The sequence below is a fragment of the Ursus arctos genome, unplaced genomic scaffold (genome assembly GCF_023065955.2).
Source record: "Ursus arctos isolate Adak ecotype North America unplaced genomic scaffold, UrsArc2.0 scaffold_28, whole genome shotgun sequence".
NCBI lineage: Eukaryota > Metazoa > Chordata > Mammalia > Carnivora > Ursidae > Ursus > Ursus arctos.
The window spans coordinates 37,539,465-37,558,516 of record NW_026622963.1 but is presented as its reverse complement, the minus strand read 5'-3'; the positions used below and the strand labels follow the sequence as shown (position 1 = coordinate 37,558,516).

The 19,052-nt window shown below is 49.6% G+C and overlaps 2 protein-coding genes across 5 annotated transcripts in view; one reads left to right on the top strand and one right to left on the bottom strand.

Annotated features, from left to right (window-relative positions):
• Positions 1 to 19,052, bottom strand: part of CTXND1 (cortexin domain containing 1) — a 43,697-nt gene that overhangs the window by 9,528 nt on the left and 15,117 nt on the right.
• Positions 1 to 19,052, top strand: part of FAH (fumarylacetoacetate hydrolase) — a 68,516-nt gene that overhangs the window by 46,657 nt on the left and 2,807 nt on the right. The window contains exons 18-21 of one of the 4 annotated variants that reach the window (XR_008956051.1): positions 4,261 to 4,842; positions 5,097 to 5,306; positions 11,205 to 11,307; positions 14,410 to 15,582. The gene's annotated coding sequence lies outside the window, so the exon portion shown is untranslated. Of the gene's footprint in view, positions 1 to 4,260; positions 4,843 to 5,096; positions 5,916 to 11,204; positions 11,308 to 14,409; positions 15,583 to 19,052 lie in introns of those variants that run through there. The other 3 variants (XR_008956053.1, XR_008956061.1, XR_008956052.1) reach the window with 3 other exon arrangements.

Here is a 19,052-nt window from a genome sequence, read left to right as displayed (position 1 = left end):
ATGTCACCTTTGGAGTGCTTACAGCTGTCATGACATATATCTGTGTCACGGAATACTCTGAGGCCGTTAAAAAGAAACACACGCGCAAACGAGATCGAAGAAATTTTCTTAAGTGGAAAAGTTAAGGAACAATACTTCAAATATGATATAATCTATATAAAATAAAAAGAACGTTTAGGGGCCCCTGGGTGGTGCAGTCAGTTAAGCATCTGACTCTTGGCTTCGGCTCAGGCCGTGACCTCAAGGTTGTGAGACCGAGCCCTGAGTCGGGCTCCACGCTCAGTGCAGTCTGCCTGAGAGTCTGTCCCCCTCTCTCCTCCTGCTCATACTCTCTCTCTCCCCAAAATAAGTAAATAAATCTTAAAATAAAAAGAGCTTTTTAACTATCAGTATGTACACATGCATGTGTTAGGGGTGGGAGGTTAGGTCGAGAGCTGCTCCTGCTTTCATTAAGAGATTTAAGAAAAGTGCAAACATAAGTGCCCACATTTCCTTCATGCAGAATTTGTAACTATTACCCAATCCTAGTTGCTTTGTCCTTTTGTTTCCAGAACTATATCCTTCTATTGTAACTGCTAGCCCACAGAGCCATTTCCTCTCACCCCATCTAGCAGTACCACCATCCTGAGTGTGGTATGCAGTTCCCGTCCTGGGCATCCATGGAAATCTAGGGTTCCTTGAACCATATCTTGAAAACACATTCATTTTACAGACGAAGAGACTGGAATGTAGGGAGAAGGAGTTTTCTCCGGGTCTTGGAGCAACGGCATAGCTGAGCTTGGGGCAAACCCAGCTGGGCCTGTGCCACGGGCCTTGTGGCTGTTGGTGGCTCTCAGGGAAGGATGAATGTGCTGGAGTGTCACAGCAGGACCCAGTCTGGCCTCTCAGACACAGACCCTGAAATCCCAGGCCCAGGGTCTGCCTTGAGTTATTATGGATACCCTGCAGAGATGGTAGTGGTCAGACCTCGGATAGATTGCCTTTTGACCGCCCCTGTCTGGTCTGGGGCCAGGTTTGGGCTCTATAACCTTGGAACAGGCCCCAGAAGAAGACTGTTGATGTTTTCTGGATCCTTCCGGCCGGGAGGAATGCCAAGGATGTGGACTCAAAAGAACAGATTTGCCTTTCCGCCCTCCAGATGGAGTGCGCTCATTAACCTTAATTACCGAGCAGGCACAAGGGCCATCCAGCTCCATTGCAGAGCGAGGACACGACACCCAGGAGAGACTGTAACACAGAACTCAGCTGCTGTTCCCGGGGAGCAGAGGGCCGCTCAGGGGTCCCCAGAATCACGGAGCTGTCCTTCAGCACGGAGCCCGCACGCTCCAGGGGCTCCATCTGCCCCCTTCCTGGGGAGGCTGGAGGTGACCTTGCCTCAGAGTCAGGGATTCTGGGCGGTGAACGACCCTCAAGGGGACTGACTGCTGGGCCGCCCCGGAACACTCACCAGAGCATGCAGCTTTCGGGTTGGGGTGTAGCAGTTCCAAGTGGATGTCCTGCCAAATGCCACAGTCCAAATACAGAGCCTGGAAATGAGTGTCTCAGTCGGGGTTTTAGGGCAAAACTAGCAGGAAGGGTCCACAAATACAGGATCTGGGGTAAACATGTGTCCCGCCCCAGGGCTGGGGGGTGGGAAGCTCAGGTCCTCGCTTTCTGTGCTGACATATTTCTTTTTTTCTGTCCATATGTGTGTCTCAGTCTGCTAGGGGTGGCTTATGCAACAGGATGTCTGTCCACTTCTCACAGTTCTGGAGGCTAGAAGTCCCGGATTAAGATCTGCCAGGGTTTGATTTTGGTGAGGGCTCTCTTCCTTGTGTGCACATGGCCACTTTCTCACCATGACCTTGCCTCAGCATGCATGCATGCAAAGAGGGAGAGATCGCTCTCTCTCCTTTTTATAAGGTCACCAATCTTAGCAGAGTAAGACCCTGACCTTTATGACTTCATCTGACCTCTTTAAAAGCCGTCTCTCTGAATACAATCACACTGGATGTCAGGACTTCAACAAATGAATCGGCGGGGGGGGGGGGGGGGGGGGGACACAAGTCAGTTCGTGGCAATGTGTGAGTTCTGGGTCCAAGTTTGACCAAGGGGCACGGCCACTCTGGGGCCACGCAGACCCATACCTCATGGGCACACAGTGAGTGTTGAGAAGATGAGGACCAGTGTTTGGCCATGGCCCTCCAGACACCGCTAGTAAGAAGACGAGGAGGTGACTGAAAAAGCACGCTGCTTGTTACTGTGGGGAAAAACAACGGGCTGTGTGGACATGGTGAACTCACTCAGATAACAAAGACTGGTCACGTGCCATCATCAGCTGGTGCTATAAATAGCAGTGCAGCCATTATGAAAGGTGACCCATCAGAATCACTCCCCCAGATGGCAGATGGGTTAAGTGGATGGCGTTTTCTCAGGACAGAGAAGTTGTCCAGTGTCTTAACCTCACACCAATCACATTGTCCTGCGGGACTGCACTCGGTGGCCTCACTCCTCCATCAGTGCAATTAGCAGCTGGTCCGTGTTCAGAGATGATTAAGACCGTGACATCTTCCAGGGCTGGAGAGAGGCAAGGAAGGGATGGGATTCATGGAATCTTGTAGGTAGGACTTGTTGTCTTCCAATATTTAAACCTCCCTAATCTCTAAAGAGCCTTCCAGAGCAAAGAGGCGGAAAGAAGCAGCACCACTTTGGATAAAAGGGAAGAGAACATGTCTGTCCAGAGAGTGCATTATCACTGTGCCATGCTTCTGTAAGCCGTCAAACCACCTGCTGTGTCGTTCTAGGCTAGACGCTGATCCTACCCGTCTCCCGTGGCTCTCCTTGGGTTCCCTTCACCAGCCAGTGTGCACACCTCCCAGGCTCTGCATGTTTTGCTCCTGGCAGCTCCCATCTACAGCTTCCTAGACTGCCCTTGGGTCACTGCAGCTGCCCCATCCATGCATGCAGAGAGCTAGAGGTGCCCTCGAGGACCTTAGCCCATCCAGGCTGAAGAAGATGCTACCGTTAGGAGACTCGCCATCAGGAAAGCATGAAGGCCAAGCATGGGACCACGTAACCGCTACTGGTGCTGGAGAGAGATGTGTTGCTCATGGATCTCACCAGCTACCTCTGCAGAAGCCAGGAACAGAGATGAGATTATCCAGAAAAGACCTTTGGAAGACTCTCTCATCAAGTGGAGTGCATCCCTGTGACACACATGGGCCGACACAAACGTCCTGAGACTGTGATGCCGGTAGAAACACTGCCCGCCTGGTCTGCAAAGCACAGAGAAGACAAGATGAAAGAAGGCAGCTGGGCTCTCAAAATTCTGCAGGCAGAAAACAGCCTGATGGGAATAGTCCCTATAAATGTGTCCTGCCCTTCAGGAACACAGAAGAATGACCCTAAGGGCAACAGCCTTGGCCCAGGGGACAGAGATGTGGACACAGAGGGTGAAGCCTTGAGCCACGGATTATTCCCAGGCCTTGAAAATGAGTGGAGTTTTCCTGGTGGAATTTTGGAATTGCTTGGGACTGATGACTCCTTTCTTTAATTTGTTTTCTCTTTTGAAAGGGGAATGTGTGTAACTGTTATCCTATGCGTGTCCCACCACTGTATTTTTGGAGCAGATAACATCCTTTTCCAGGTCCCCACAGGTGGAAAGGGGTTTTGCCCCAGGATGGATCACGTGCAGAGTGTCACCAGTACCTGCTGTAGACAATTGAGATGAGATTCCGGACTTGGGGTTGATGGCATAATGGGTGAACACATGCAGGATAGACGCGAATCTTTGGAGCCAGAGAGCGGGCTGCAGGAGCGTGAATAATGACCCCCCCCCCCAAGAAATCCACACTGAATCTTTGGAACCCGTGAATGTTATCTTACAGAGCAAAAGGGGCTTTGCCGACGCGATGGGTTAAGGATCTTGCGATGGGTTTTCTGGCCGAGTGCTCCATGTAACCGCAGCTGTCCTTGTGAGCGCCTGGCAGAGGGGGGGATCGGCTGTAGTGGGGGAGGAAAGGTGACCGTGGGAGCAGAGACGATGTGAGGAGCTCGCTCCTGGAGCCGCCAGAAAGAACAGCCTTGCCAACACCGAGGTGTTCCCCCCCTTCACACTCATTTTGGCCTTCTGACCTCCGGAATGGAGGAGCATACGTCTCTGTGATTCTAAACCACCTCGGCTTGTGACAGTTTGTTACACAGGCAAGGGGAAGTCACAGTCCTTTTGACTCACATCCCATCTCTAAGAGGCCTGAGGCTATTTTTGCTTTCTTTCCCCAGGATTGGAGAAGTGGAAACCAACCAAGGGCACGCAAGAACACGACATCTGGCCAGCAGACGAGGCGTGACTCACTGGCAGACTGTCAGAAAAAGAAGTTTCCTTAAAAGGGAACCGAAAACCCGAAAGAGGGAGGACCGTCAGCTTCGGCGCTGATGCAGGTGGACGAGGCGGCCGTATAGACGAGGAGAGGGGGGAGACATTGCACAAAGACAGGGCGAGTTGCTCTAGTGGTCAGACCGAGGTGCAGGCCCTGATGCTTCGGAGCCCGGCTCTTCCCAGCATGCTGACCCCCATGCCAACAGCAGCCAGAGGTCAGAGCAAGAACGCCAGCAGAGACCCCAAGAGGCAGTGCAAGGGGGACAGGGCAAGGCCACTCCTTGTCCTTACACGAAAGGATCCGTTCTTCGAGGTGACCTTACTGAACTCTGTTCCTCGTAAAATCACTGTCCAGAATCACTCTCCAGTAGAAAACACTTGGAAGAAGCACCTTCGCTTTTGGAAGGCAGGGCCCTCACTGGCCAGCGCCCAGGGCGGCACTCGCTTTCCACGAGTGAGGAGGAACAGGTGCAAAAAAGAAGAGGGTAAGTGAACACTGTCCCCCATAATGCTCTGTAGGGCACTGAGGCATCAGGGCAAGCTCAGACTCCGGAGACTCACGAACGTGGGTTCAAATCCTGGGTGTGCCGTTGGCTCTGGAGCAGCTTGAGGACGTTGCCCCGTTAAGCCTCCATCCCCTTGCCTGTGAGATGCAGCTGCTTATGTGTGTCTCCTGGGGGTGTCATCGGGGTCCATGAAAGAAAGGTCCTCCTCTGAGCCCCATCTTTCCCTTCGACAGAGCCCACTTGGGAGGCTTTCCATGACTCCTCGTCTGCTCAGAGCCCGCCTTCTCTCCGTTTCGCTTCTCCGATATCCCCACGTGTGGACCTGTGCCTGCGTGGATTCAGCCTGCTTTGGGGCCCCCTCTGTGTGTCAGCCACCATGTCCCCGGTCGCCTGCTCTGCTCATGGCTCCCGTGTGCAAACGTGGACATGGAGTCCGGGATCAGGTATGTGTTTGAACATGTCAAGCTAACGCTGGTAGAATGACGTGGAATATTTGGACAGTATGATTAAGAAGCCAAATAGACATTTTTACTGCCTGCAGGGAGTACACATTATTTTCAAATGTTCACAGGACATTTATGAAAATTGACTTAATACAAATTCACAAGGAAAACATCCATACATTTTTAAAAGTGGAAGTTTTACAGGCTGTGTTCTCTGACTGCAAAGAAGTTAAGCAAATGAACGAACCCACAAGCCATTTGACTTGAGAAAAAAAGAATAACATGAAAAAAAAATTGTGTTCATTAAAAAATTGAGCTGCAATTACAGAATATTTAGGAAATCATTCTAATGAGAATACCACCGATTAAAAGCTATGGGGTGACGTGAACGCCAGCTGTTTACCGCACTCCGGGGCAAACTCCTGCCTGTCATTACTGAACCGGAAGAGTTAAATGCAGTGACACAAGGAATCCACCAAGATACTTACATGAACCGCATCGAGAAAATCCACAAGATGGGATCAGTAAGAGTAAGAACAAAAATTAATGATTCACAAGAACAGAAAATCAGTAGAGTTAAAAATAAACCACAAAGAAAGTCCTCTGAAATAGTCTGAGTTTGGACAAACCCCTGGTGAGTCTGTTCTGGGGAAAAGGGAGAAAAGGGCACACGCGTCATCAGGAATGGGAAAGGGGTTGCAGCCACAGAGAGGAAGGAAACCGATTACAAACGCCAGGCAGGACTCTGGGAAACTCTGCCCATACATCTTAAAAATTCAATGATTAAAAAAAAAAAAAAAAAAAGAATTCAATGATGTCTTTTCTAGAACGTGAATGGTCAAAACGGACCCAAAACTTAATTAGAAGCCCAAACAGAGGTCCTCCATGAAGGCCTGTTGAGAGTGTTGCGTTGACACGAGTTGGGCTGGTGTCCGGCAGGGAGGGCAGGGTCCAGCCCGAGCTGTAGGAGCACCACGGCGATCCCTGGAGAGCCCCGGGAGGGGAGGCACCTGCTCCTGTCCTGAGGGCTGAGGGTAGCGTGGCGGCCACCATCACACTCCTTCCCTCGTCTGTACTCCCCCTTGCCACGTAGGGGCCATAAAACGGCCCATTTCCTGTGAATACCTCTCTGGAACAGCTCAAGCTCCGGTAGCCTCGACTTTGAGTATGTTTCTTGTGATTAAGAAGTCCCCAAGGTACTTACTTATAACCAAAGAGCCTTCCAGATGGAGTGTCTCCTTGAGGCCAAAGGAGGCCACATCATTTGGGAAGCCGGTGGACAACAGCAAGTACACTCCAGTGTCCGTGGCAACAGTTCCACTCAGTGGTCCATCAAGGGAGTTTCCAAGCATTCCTCAGTGCTCTGCCAAGAGCCCCTAGATTCACCCCCACACGTGGGCCACGTTCCTGGGGCGCTAGCCGGCCTCCAGGATGACTGGCCCAGGACTGACCCCGGGGTAGAGTGCATCAGGGATTGGAGCCATTCCTCTCTCAAGAGAACCCAGCTCCAGGCAGGGGCCTGCCCCCCAAGTCTAAGGCCCTTATCCCCATGATGCTTTTATTTCAGGGCCCTCATTCCTCCTTCCTCCCTCTGCGTGTCATTGAGTGAACTACTAAAGCATTTTTAACTTGTATCTTGTTGGAAAGGGGTAGAGTCTCTCGACCCGTTTCCATTCTGGAGGCTCCCAGGTTCCTTGCAACTATACCAGCCTCTTCTGGGCATGTCCCAAGGTCTGCTGATCAGTTTATCTCCCAGAAAGAAATGCCGATTTTCCACCTTTTGAATATCCTGCTACTCAGAACCAACACGACGTTTGTAAATGTCTGTCTTTATCTCATCTTTCATTAGAAAACTCTGAAGTCTGTATCCCGGTTCTCCAGGGCTGGGGCTCCAGCCAACTGCATGGAGCATATGTCTTCTGTCTCTGTGTATGTTAGGGACACGTTCTTTTCATACTGTTTCCCTCAAATCAGTGTAAGTCCTTGATTTCCTGTGTCTGAGGGGTGAATGGACAAAAGCCCGCGGTTTTGAGAACTAGGGAAGAGAGGTCTCTTTTCCAAAGAACATACTTCATTTGCTCCCAGCCATGAATTGAGATGTTCACGTTTCCTCTACTCACCACTTTACACGTGTCATACAGAAGCAAAGACTTTAGAGGTCACCCAGTCCAGAGCCTGTATTCAGAATTAGGGAGACTGAAGCTCAGGGAGGCAAGTGATGGGATCCAGGGTCCCCAGAGGGGACGGGAGCCCTTGACTTCTGGAGGTCATGAGTGCCTTGGCGTTATCCATGGTACCTCTAGCTAGGCTCGCTGGTGTCCTTGAGTTGCTTCCAATGGCAGAAGGTAGGCTCCGATGCCAGGAGACGAGGGAGAAAATTCATCTTGTGTTTTTTAGTCCATGCCAATTATAAGCTGGGACTCTGTTCCACTATGGGCTTTGTGGTAGCACAGCTCCTCGGGGAATTAAGGAAAAATGTAGGAAATGAGACCAGACTGCCAAGGATGTGGTCTGGCGGCAATCCAAGCAGGCAGCGGGTTGGAATCCTATTTCAATGATTATGATGTTGGCTGCAGGTTTCTGGTTAATAACCCCCACCAAGTCAGGGAAGTTTTCTTCTCTGCGTATATGCTCTAAGTTTCAGTACCTTACATAGAAAACGGGGTGATGATAACACGGGCCTCACAGCATTGTTGTCAGGGTCGGATACGGCACACGTTGCCCCTAACAGCGCCTGACACACAGAAACGCACGAGAAAATGAGCCATCTGTATTAGTTCCAGGGTGCTAATGAGTTTCGGGATTGCCCAAGATAAACATGGGTTTTTCTCCTTCGTGTCTGAATAGATATCTTCATGTTGCACCAAACCTAGATCCCGGAATAAATCCTACTTGGTATATTCTCTTTTAACGCACGGCTGGATTTGAATGTTAATATTTTATCCGGGGTTATTACAACCGGCACTAAGTAAGATGGAATCTGTTGACTCCTTTGTGTGTGCTGTTCTGTTAAATTTTTTTGTATCAAGGTTGTGCTCATTTCTAAGCACAAATTGGGGAGATTTCCATGTGATTCTGTGTTCTTTAGTGGTTCAAGGAAGAGGAATTATCTGTAAAGGGTGTTTTTTTCCAAGATTTTATTTATTTATTTATTTGTTTGTTTATCAGAGAGAGAGAGAGAGATGACAAGCAGGGGGAGCAGCAGACTCCCCGCTGAGCAGGGAGCCCAATACGGGACTCGATCCCATGACTCTAGGGTCATAACCTGAGCTGAAGACAGACGCTTAACCGACTGAGCCACGCAGGTGCCCCAATTTTGTTTTTCTTATTTAGGTCTGTAAGCTATCTGAAATGGATTTTCCTGTGATCTGACCCGGGCTTTCAGTTGACGTCTTCCTGTATGGAGGAACAGTTGTCTTCACCTGTTTACTGACTAGTCTGTTTTTCCCCCATGACTTGTAACCTCAAGTTACCATGTAAACATGAGTTCGCCCTGGGCTCTCCGTGCTTTTAAAGGTGTCTGCTGTCTACCCTGCGCCAATACCACACTGTCTAATCACATTCAAATGGCTTTATGAGGCATCTTGACAACTCTAGTCCAGGCCCCCGCCGTGGAACGTGTATGCAAGAGCACCTTGGCTCCTCATACATGTTACGATCATCTCGTTGGGATGCTGATTGGAATTGCACTGAATTTTAAATCCGTAGCAATGAATTACCATCTATATGAGACGGTAATACCTTTTGCCATTGGTGAGTTAGGCATTCACACTTTCTCTCATGTCCATTCATCGTGTTTTACCATCTCACCGTGAGAAAATGCATTTTTTGTTTATTTATTCCTTGGTTTGCTGTAGTTTACGATATTGTCAGTACCGTCTTGTTCCTTTTCGCATTTTCTATTTGTCCATCAACCGTATATACAAACAATAGAAATTTTTTTGTATATGAATTTTAAATCCCACCAACTTCCGGAGCTCTATTATTAGTTTATTTTCTATTTAGAAAATCGGTGTCAGGGCGCCTGGGTAGCTCAGTCGCTTAAGCGTCCGACTCTTGATTTCGGTTCAGGTCATGATCTCAGGGTTGTGGGACTGACCCTGCATCAGGCGCTGTGCTCAGTGGGGAGCCTGCTTGTCCCTCTCCCTCTGCTCCTCCCCCTGCTCTCTCTCTCTCTCTTTCTCTTTCTAAAATAATAAATAAATAAAATCTTTAAAAAAAAAGATAGCAGTGTCTTCAAGGAAGAGTTTTGTTCCTTTCTCTGCGTGTTGCCACTTTTTCTTTTCCTGTTGAATCTGATCACAAGAAAATGGTCAACTGTGGGGGCAGCAGTGGGCATCCTTGTGGTGTTCCTCATTTCAAAGGGAATATGGCTATTCTTTCATCATAAAAATGATGAGTTTTATAGGTCTAATTTTACCTCTTTCTCTTTTATTAGTTGTTTTTTTAGCTTCACAAGATGACAGTTTGATAGATTGATTTTCAATCTTTCTTGTGAAATATAACAATTTTTATGCTTGTGGATTTTTTTGAGTATGGTTTTTTGCTGCATGCATGGAAAAATGTGTTATTGTCTATGGATTTTATAGATCACTTCCTCATTGCTATTAATTTTTAGTCTCTGATTTTTATTTTGATTTGAAGGTCGTGTGGAAAAGTGATTTTTCAAAAATTATTAAATGCTTAGAAATTTTTATTTATTTAAAAAAATTCGTTAATTTTATTTTCATTGCATTGTGGCCAGAAAACGTAGCCTCTTTCAGGTTTTACTCTGTGTCTTCTGTGTGTGTACACATGGTTAATTTTTTGAAACTATTTCATGAACATATATAAAAACTTGTTATTCTGTTTTTGGGCATGTGAGATTTTATACACGTTCATTAGATCAAGATTATCCATTATGTTATTAGAATCGTGATTCCGCATGGCTATTTGATCCATCCAATTTTGAATTCATATTCATTTTTACGGAAATGAAAGATTTTGAATTTAAAATTTTATGGAAATTTAAAACCACCCACAAAGTAGAGATAGTGAAGAATCTTTGCCAACCCCAGTGTCTTGAAGATCTCCTACGTTTGCTCTCGGAAGTCTCATGTTTACCGTTCCTTCAACGAAATGTCTGTGAACGGTGCTAAGTAAGGTTCATTCTTTCTCCCCAAGGGGGTATCTGGTTTCTTGCTTCATTTATTAAAAAGACCATCTTTTCCCCTAAAGAAACACAGAGGCTCTTTGTTGCAAGTCAAGTGATTCATGTAGGCGGGTTGATGTGCTGACTTCGAAATACGTCCACAAATCCTTTGAAAAGGCAGACTCCATGGTGCCTGCCCTTGAGCCTGGTGGGGAAACGGGGGCTCTGCGGCCCCTCCATGAATAAAATGAGGTGGAAGTTAACTTGGGGGCTGGTTAGAGAGGGTCACACGGCTTCTACTGGTCTCACTTGGAACACAGGGACCGGGAGCTTTGGGCTGCCATGCCAGGAGGTGGTGCCCTGTGGGGAGCACGTGGAGACCCAGGGATCCTTCCTCACGGGGGAGGACGCCCGACATGTGGGCGAAGACGACTTCCCGAGGACCCCAGCCCCAGCCACCACCTGCCTGTGGCCACCAAGAGCCCCGGAACAGTAGCTGCTAGCTGAGCCCAAAATGAAAGACTGTTATTGTTTTAAGCCAAGATTTGTTACGCAGCCGTAGTACCAGAACAGGGTCTGTCTGCACTCCTCTCTGGTTCCATTGTCTTTCTTTTTACCAACGCCATGTTTTCTTCATTCCAGCTGTAGCATAAATCTGGAAATGCACTAGTGTAAGTTCTCCTAATTTGTTTTCAAGATTGTCTTGGATATTCCTGGGTCTTTTCACTCACACACAAATGTTAGACTCAGCCTGTCCATTTCCACAGAAATACACCTGCCGGGATTTTGATTGGGGCCGCACCGAATCTGGATCAACCTGGAGACAGTCGGCATCTTCACACCGTTGGGTGGCCGGCGCTCGCCCTATCTGTGAGTCTTTATTTCCCTTGAGCACTGTCTTGAAGTTTTCTGAATGTCTCAAAATAGCTTTCTTTTGCCTTTACTCAGACTGTTGTTTTGCTGAACATAGATTTCTAGGTTCAAGATGATCTTTTCTCAGAACTTTAAAGATACTGCTTCATTCCTGACATTTTAGCACTTAGTGTTAGAAATGAGACATCTAGGGGTGCCTGGGTGGCTCAGTTAAGCGTCCAACTCTTGGTCTCAGCTCTGGTCTTGATCTCAGGGTGGTGAGTTCAAGCCCCATGTTGGCTCCACGCTGGGCATGGACCCTACTTGAAAAACAAAAGAAATGAGACATCTAATTTTTCTTTCTATTTTTGGCAGCAAATAAATGTTATTTTCTGGTCTGGAAGCTTATAGGATTTAATCTGTATTCCTAAATATTTAAAAAGCTCTACCAGAAGATTACTCATACGTGCATCTTTTTTCCATTTTTTTTTCTTTCATTGAGTTGGGCAGTTTTCTTAAAATAAGAAAAAATTTTATTGAGGTATAACTAACACACAACATCATATTAATTTCCAGTGTATAACACAGGGATTCAGTATCTGTCCACTGCAAGATGGTCACAAGATGTCTAGCAAACATCTGTTACCAAACGTAGTTACAGATATTTCTCTCGTGATGAGGACTTTTAAGATTTACTCTCTCATGGTGAACATTCTGGATCCAAAGTTCAAAGGCTTTCTTCAGCTCTGAGAAATTTTTTCCTATTTTTTTCTTTTCCACATCCTCTTCGATCGACCTTTCTGGTTTTATTATACAGGTAATGGCTCTTGGGTCTTGGTTCTCCACGCCTCTTGCTTTTTTTTCTTGCAAGTTGTCCCTTGTTCCCCACCTTCAACCTTGAAGGTCCCTCAGTTGGTCTTTTTAATTGGTAATCTGGTTTCCAGCCAAGTTTACCCTGCTGTTCGCTGCCTCCGCTAGTCCTGTTTTGTCCGTCGCGCTTTGAATGTCAAAGACGTTTTGCCCTCTCCTCATGCCGTTCTTAGGTCGTAGTAGCTTGCTCTTCCTTTATGAGGTGCTATTTTGTCACTTCGTAAAATCGACCTTCCCGAGTATACCCATTAAAATTTAATTTTTCCTCCTGTTCCCTCATTGCCCTTTTTTTAAAAATTAAAGACCATTTCTTCTAATTGCTCAGCTTGTTGGGATGTGGAATGTCCTCGTATGTTTTCTGCCCACATTTATGGATGGGATTGCAGCTGCACGTGCGTTCGTGGCTGATTGGGCTCCTTCCACGGCTGCCTTGGTTTGACCCCCGAGCCACCTTCTCTAGGAGCAGAGGGGTCCACCTGGCGCAGGGACAGAGGGGGGATCTCAGTGCAGGGATGCTCGGGCCGGAAACCGGAGCAGGTTAACCCTCCCCTCTTCTCACCCCACCATCAGGGTAAGGTGGAGAAGCAAGTCTCCAATTATGGCCAATACAGAAAGATGGGGAGAGATGTCCAGGTCTGGCGGAAGCTCTGTGTGGGGCTGAGGGGAGAGACCTCTAACTCCCTCTGTTGGTTCTCGGATGCCCAATGCTCTCGAAGTCTCATGAGGGTATTTGAGTTAGGATGGAGGAATGTTTTAGCGGGAAATTAAAAAAAAACTCCAGTGAAAGCAAAAAAAAAAAAAATTAGAATATCGTTGTTCTGTTGTTTTGTAGGAGTTTTCCTCTCCATGCGCATTCGCTGTGGTGGCCCCGAGTGTGCCCCCTTTCCTCCCCCTCCCTGGCCTTGTGCTCTGTGAGCAGTCTCCCCCAGCAAATGCTGTCCTGCATTTCGGAAGCGGTCGTGCATGAGCCCCTGTGGCTGATGGCAAGCTGGCCTGTGTGAGGCCTGGCCCGGTGCTCAGACTGGCCGTTTCCCCAGCTCCCCACGACTGAGTGCTCCCACCCCTGCTGCCGGAGCATGCTCCGACCCTGGGCCTTCTGCCGCTCTGCTGGGAGCAGCGACACTCCACTCCCCGTAGGTCGGGGTCAACCTTTGACAGCGGGCTTGAGCGCTCAGCTACTCTCACCTGCTTCCCGTCTTCCAGAAATTCCTATAGCCCCCTGCCCCACAGAGGGGACCCTGACTCACTTTCCAGCACTTCCACGTTTAGTCTACGTTTTATTTGGTAATTTCAGTGGGATATCCAGAGCAAAGGGAAGGAAACGAAGACTCAATTTGCCGTTTTTAAAGGAGCGAGATTTCCCCCATCTCGCTTATTTGTGTATTAACTGATGTATTCTTCATATTTTACTCATAGGGCTCATGCTTCATTGAGTTTTACTGAGTGTCCACAGCAGATGCTGTTTAACATTTGTTTCTGGGGAGCCGGGTGGTTCAGTCGGTGAAACGTCTGCCTTCGGCTCGGGTCATGATCTCAGGGTCCTGGGATCGAGTCCCGCATCAGGCTCCCGGCTCAGTGGGGAGTTTGCTTCTCCCTGTCCCTCTGCCGCTCCCCCAGACTCATGTTCTCGCTTGCTCTGCTCTCTCTCTCTCAAGTAAATAAATCTTAAAAAAAAAATTTTTTTTTAAAGAATGAAAGAAAAAAGTTTTTAGGCAAAAAAAATTTTCTTGGACAGTGTGTGATCCGTTGAGTGAAGTAAATCCGCGAGTCCTTCGACTTTAAACTGTCTCCTTCGGGTTTCGGTGTTTGTGTCCCACTTTCCAGCCCCCAGGGATGATCCCAGTGGCCGACTGCTTGATTCCTTAGGGGAAGGCGCCCCTGCCCCCGCCTCCCCAGGCAGACGTCTGGGGATGTGAGCCTGTCCCTGGCGGTGGGCCGTAACAGTCCTCGGATCCCGCAGGGTCCTCGGGGTCCTCACTGGCTTCTGCTCCCCGAAGGAAGACTGCTGGACCTCTGCCTATTGCCGGGTGTCCATCCACGGAAGCCCCTCTCTCCCAACACTGGGCCTTCGTCCCTTTCACGTTCACATCCCTGGACACGTGGGGATGTCTGGGTGCCCGGCACATGGGTGCACTGACGGCAGGGAAGCGGGAGCTCGGCCTCAGGCTGGTCGTCTTGCTGGCTCCGCGCCACTTGTCCTGCACATGCTGGCCACACGTGGGCTCATGAGGGTCCTGCATCTTCCCTCAGGTTACGCCTGAAGTGAGCTCCTGGCCCAGTGTTCGGGAGCCCCTGACGTGTAGCTGCGTGCTTTGAGAGCCCCGAAGCTGAGACCCCGAGACTGGGGTGAGGACAGGCTGGGACACGAGAGCCCGTCTCTGGACATACTCAGCCTCCTCGTCCCCCTTCTCCTTCCTGCAGTCTCCTGGGCTAGAGGGACCGTCGGGCTTGCTGTTTCCTCTACACGAGAGCTCCACACCTGCTCTTGAAATTTCTAGTTCGCGCCAGGGGAAGCATGGACCTTCAGAGGCAGTGCTAGGAAGCGTTCATAGCAACGTGACACTGTGATGACATCCAAGCGTGTGATAACAGACTCTCGCCTCCAACAGCACACAGACGAGCTAGGTGTGAGCCACGCAGTCCATGCAGAGCACTGATCACGTGCAGTAAGACCACGTGTGGGTCTGTGACAGATCAGAAATTCAGGGGAAAAAAGTCCTGCTTCACAGTCCCCTTCCGTCCTGGGGTCTCGAGCCCTGTGGCCTGGCTGGCTGCACACGGGGGTGTGGGGGCATCCTCTCCATAGGATGGAAGAACTCTGTGACCTTGACAGTCTAATGGAAATTAGAGGGTGCTAGAACATCCTTTGTTCCCCTGGTATCCTGGCTTGTGAGAGCAATATTGACTTGGCTAACAAATTCCAATACGGTACCTAGTGGTCAAAAGCTGAATGGGCCGTTCTGTTTGCATTTCCGCTGTTGCGTGGTTTGGGCCGATTAGGGGAGAAGGTCAGGTGCACAAAAATACAAATGATACATATATAGAGTTTATAATTTCCTTTTATATTTATCTCACGCCAAGAAAGTTCTACCGAGGCTTGACTAAGCTTCCCAAGGTAGGACCATTCTCCTTTCCCATTGCAGGCTGAGAGGCCTTGGTAGAAAACTGGCAATGACGCGGACTATTCCTGCCTGAGAGCAGGTTGGAGAACTGTGTCTGGTAGCAAAGATCGTCCCCAAAGTTTGCAGTTTTATTGCTCTGTAGAACATTAAGAAATTCTTTGTGTAAATTAGCAGTCTTTTTCAAGCGGGCTTTCTTTCAGGCCCTTGAAAGACTCCCTTTTTCCGATTCTCTTAGAGCCGGATTTCCATGGTGATGGTCCCATCGTTCACGAATGAAATAAATCACTGGTTATGCCACGTATTTTCGCAAGAGTTGAGATTCTAACTTTTTGAAAATCATACTTGGACGCTTCCATTGTCCCCTTGGAAGCCGGACAACGTATAAAAATAGAAGATCATTCATGCCACGACGCTGACGTGCAGAGAAGACTCGGTGTCTTTATTTTACCTGTGATTTAAGTCATCTTTTCCCAAACATTAAGAATGGTTTAAGTTTATCTGACCCAGTGATTTATTGCAGCACCGTAAGGCAACCGAGGAAAAACAGTTATGCGCGTGGACGGCATTCCCTGGGTTCTGGGGGAAGGTGCCCTCGGGTGTGGTGGCGGCCCCCGTGGCCTGGTCTCCGGGGCAAGGTCCCTAGTCTGCTGCTCTGTGCGCCCCACCTGCTCCTTGGAGCGGGCTGTGGGCTGTGTGCCTCAGGGTTTGCTTTTGCTTCCTCACCTGCTCTCCCCACTGCAGAACCCGCGGCCTCTCGTCTTCCCCGAGGGCCTGGCTCACGGGCTACAGAGGAAGCCAGGAGCCAGAGAACCAAAGCCTCCCCTCTCTGGATCTCAGAGGTCACTGCGTCTGCTGAGCGGTGCCTTTAAAGAAATTAGTCCATTCCATCTAAATGGTCAGACTTAACCACCTCAAGTTGTCAGTGCTGCTCCCTGACTATTTTTAATATCTGAGAATCTGATGTAATGCGGCCTTTTAACTCCCTGTATTGGCAATCTGCATTTCTGTTTTTTTTTTTTTTCACCAGGTCATAAATTTCATTGATACTTTCAAAAAGCTAACTCTAGGCTTTGTTGTACGTGTGCTTTCTATCGAATTGATTTCTACCCTCACTTATACTATTCTCTCCCTTTGGTTTTCTTTGGGTTTAACTTGCCATTCTTTTTCTGGTTGATTCCATTGGCAGCACACATCACTGATGCTGGACCTGCCTCCTTTCCTAACCGATGCACTCAGAGCTACCCACCTTCCCTTTAGAGCTGCCTGAGTGCAGCCCACAAGTTCACTGTGTTCTCTCATTTGCAGTGGGATTTCTTCTGTGACCCGTGGGTAGTTAACGGTGTTTGCTTCACTGCCGAACATTTAGAGATTTCCCAGTTATCTTCGTGTGATTGATACCGGAGTCTGATCCCTACTTCCCTGTGTCTGCCGCCACAAATTCTCCAGCAAAGCTCTCTCCTGTCCATAAGGAGCAAGGACCCCGGTCCTCACTGTTCCCTCGACGTGTCTAATGTACTTTGCCCCTCCAGGCCTCAGCTCAGAGAAGAAAAATGGGGAGACACAAATCTCACTACCTTTTCTCTCTCTCACCATCCTCTGCCATTTTCATCCTGCCTTGTTTTTCTTTCCCCTGGGCCAACATTTCCTCCTCAAATGTAGCTAATATCTCATGAAGGACATGGCCAAAGCTCTAAGCCATAGAGAGGTTTACGAGCCGACACCTCTAATTGGTTTGTGATATGCTAAATCAAAAAGGAAATAGGGGAATTGGGGAAATTTCTTCTCAAGAAAATAGCCTGAGTTGCAAGTCTGTTATTCTGCTGCATAATCATATTTTAATCGTCAGGAGCTGAGTGTTAGTGTGGCCTTCCTTGCTGCTTGCCTCCCGTAGCGTTCCGATCTCCTCCAGGCAGACCGTTGCTTAGCATGAACAAAGTGAGGGACACACACCCAGCAATGGGGAGAGAGAAAGGCCCGTTCACTTTGGTAAAAATATTCCCCACCTTACGAGAGAAAGGTCTGCACGCGCGAGAACAGCTGCTGATACCGGCGCAGACTGTATATTTTGGAAAAGCGTTTCCATTCATAGCGATGTGGAAGCGCTAGCCACGCGGTTGCTATGGTTACCGAGCCAAGCAGCTTCCTAGTCTCAGGCGCCGCATGATGTGGAGCTCCTAGGGCCACCGTGGGACCAGGGCACGGGGAGCACAGGTTTCTGTGTTTGGAGCAGTGGGCGTGGGGTGGGCGTGGGGGCGGCCGAGCTATAGGAATGGGTGAAATCTGACTGTGACCCTGAAGGCGCAGCTGCGCAGTCGGCCAGCAGTGAGGTGCCCAGGCTGGGAGCTCGGTGGTGGCGGACGATGGGCTGCATGGACAGGGCCGGGGGAGCAGAAGGGGTGGGCCTGGCTCCTGCGTACTGCCCCTCCCCGGATCTCTAGGGGGTCACACGCTCCCCTTTGTTTGTCCTCCATCAGACCAGTGGCCAAAGACACTTCTAGGAAACGGAGCTAATGTTTCTAATTTGATAGCAATTTCATTTGTGCCCCAATGTAATTACTGACTTTTTACATTTTACTGAACGTTGGCAAGGAGCCTCTAACAGAGTTTTTAAATGGAAAGAATCAACCCTTGTTCTCCAAACAATGAAATCGAGTCCGGGTGAGGGCAGGTGGGCAAATCTTTGTCAAGCCTGCCCTTCACGCCCGCTAAAGCCCCGCGGCAGCCTCAGACACAGGGCTCACCGAATCTGTGCCCGCTCTCTGTGCCCCCTCGCCCCCCAAAATACAACCCAAAGCCTCCGCAGGAAGCCCCTTTCATGACACAGGCACGCGTGCCCTCCCAGGGGGTCTGCACAGCCGAGTCAAAGCCCAGCGCCCGCCCGGGGGGAAACAAAGCAGGCACCTGCTGAATGCGTGCTTGTCGGGAGATCCATGTGCTCGCGTTCACAGCCTGCGACACAGTGTCCAGGCTCCCACCGTGACCGGCCGTGCGACCCCAGACAAGTGATAGAACTTCAGTGTCCGTATCTTTAACAGGGGGGTAGACCCATCCCCACGCATCTCAGTGGATCCGAGAGTGAACGAGGACAGATGCCCCAGTGCCCAGCACAGCACCCGACACGGAGTTTGCGCAGTGGAAATACTGGCTATCGTATTTATCTCTGTTGCGACGGCTGCCCTCCGCGGGACTCAGATCCCCAGGCTGGCTGCACAAGGGGCCCACGAACCCTGCCTGGTGCTCGGTGGTGGCTTCCCCAGAGCACAGCCAATGACACAGCAAATCGCCTGGTGTCCTCGGACAGGGGGCCATCCCACAATGACCGGACTCCCCCAGGGACATTTCCCTCCACCCAGAGGGAGATCAGCGGGCTGGGGCCACACTTGGCTGGTACAAGGGGCTCAGGAGAGCTCCACAAGCTTGCTTCCCCACACCAACAGGGGAGAGCTGCAGGAGACTGGCACAGCTGTCCCCAAGAGTGATGAGTCTCCCTGAAATTCACGGCCCCTCCCAGCAGGCAGCTGCACAGGCTGTGCGGCTCCAGGCTGCGGGACTCCGCCGCATAGGGAAGACGTCGGTCAGGAGCCCACGGGGCTGGCTGTGGGCTCTGCGAGTGCTCAGGAATGGGGTCCCCGGCACAGGGCTCCGTGCTGCCTCCTCTATCCCCACAAACAGAGGAGAAGAGTGGCCCTGAGAACAGGAGCCCGTCTGCCGTAGAGAAGCTGAATGACCTTGAGCACGTCCCTGAGTCTGCTGTCCTCACAGCAAAAGGAG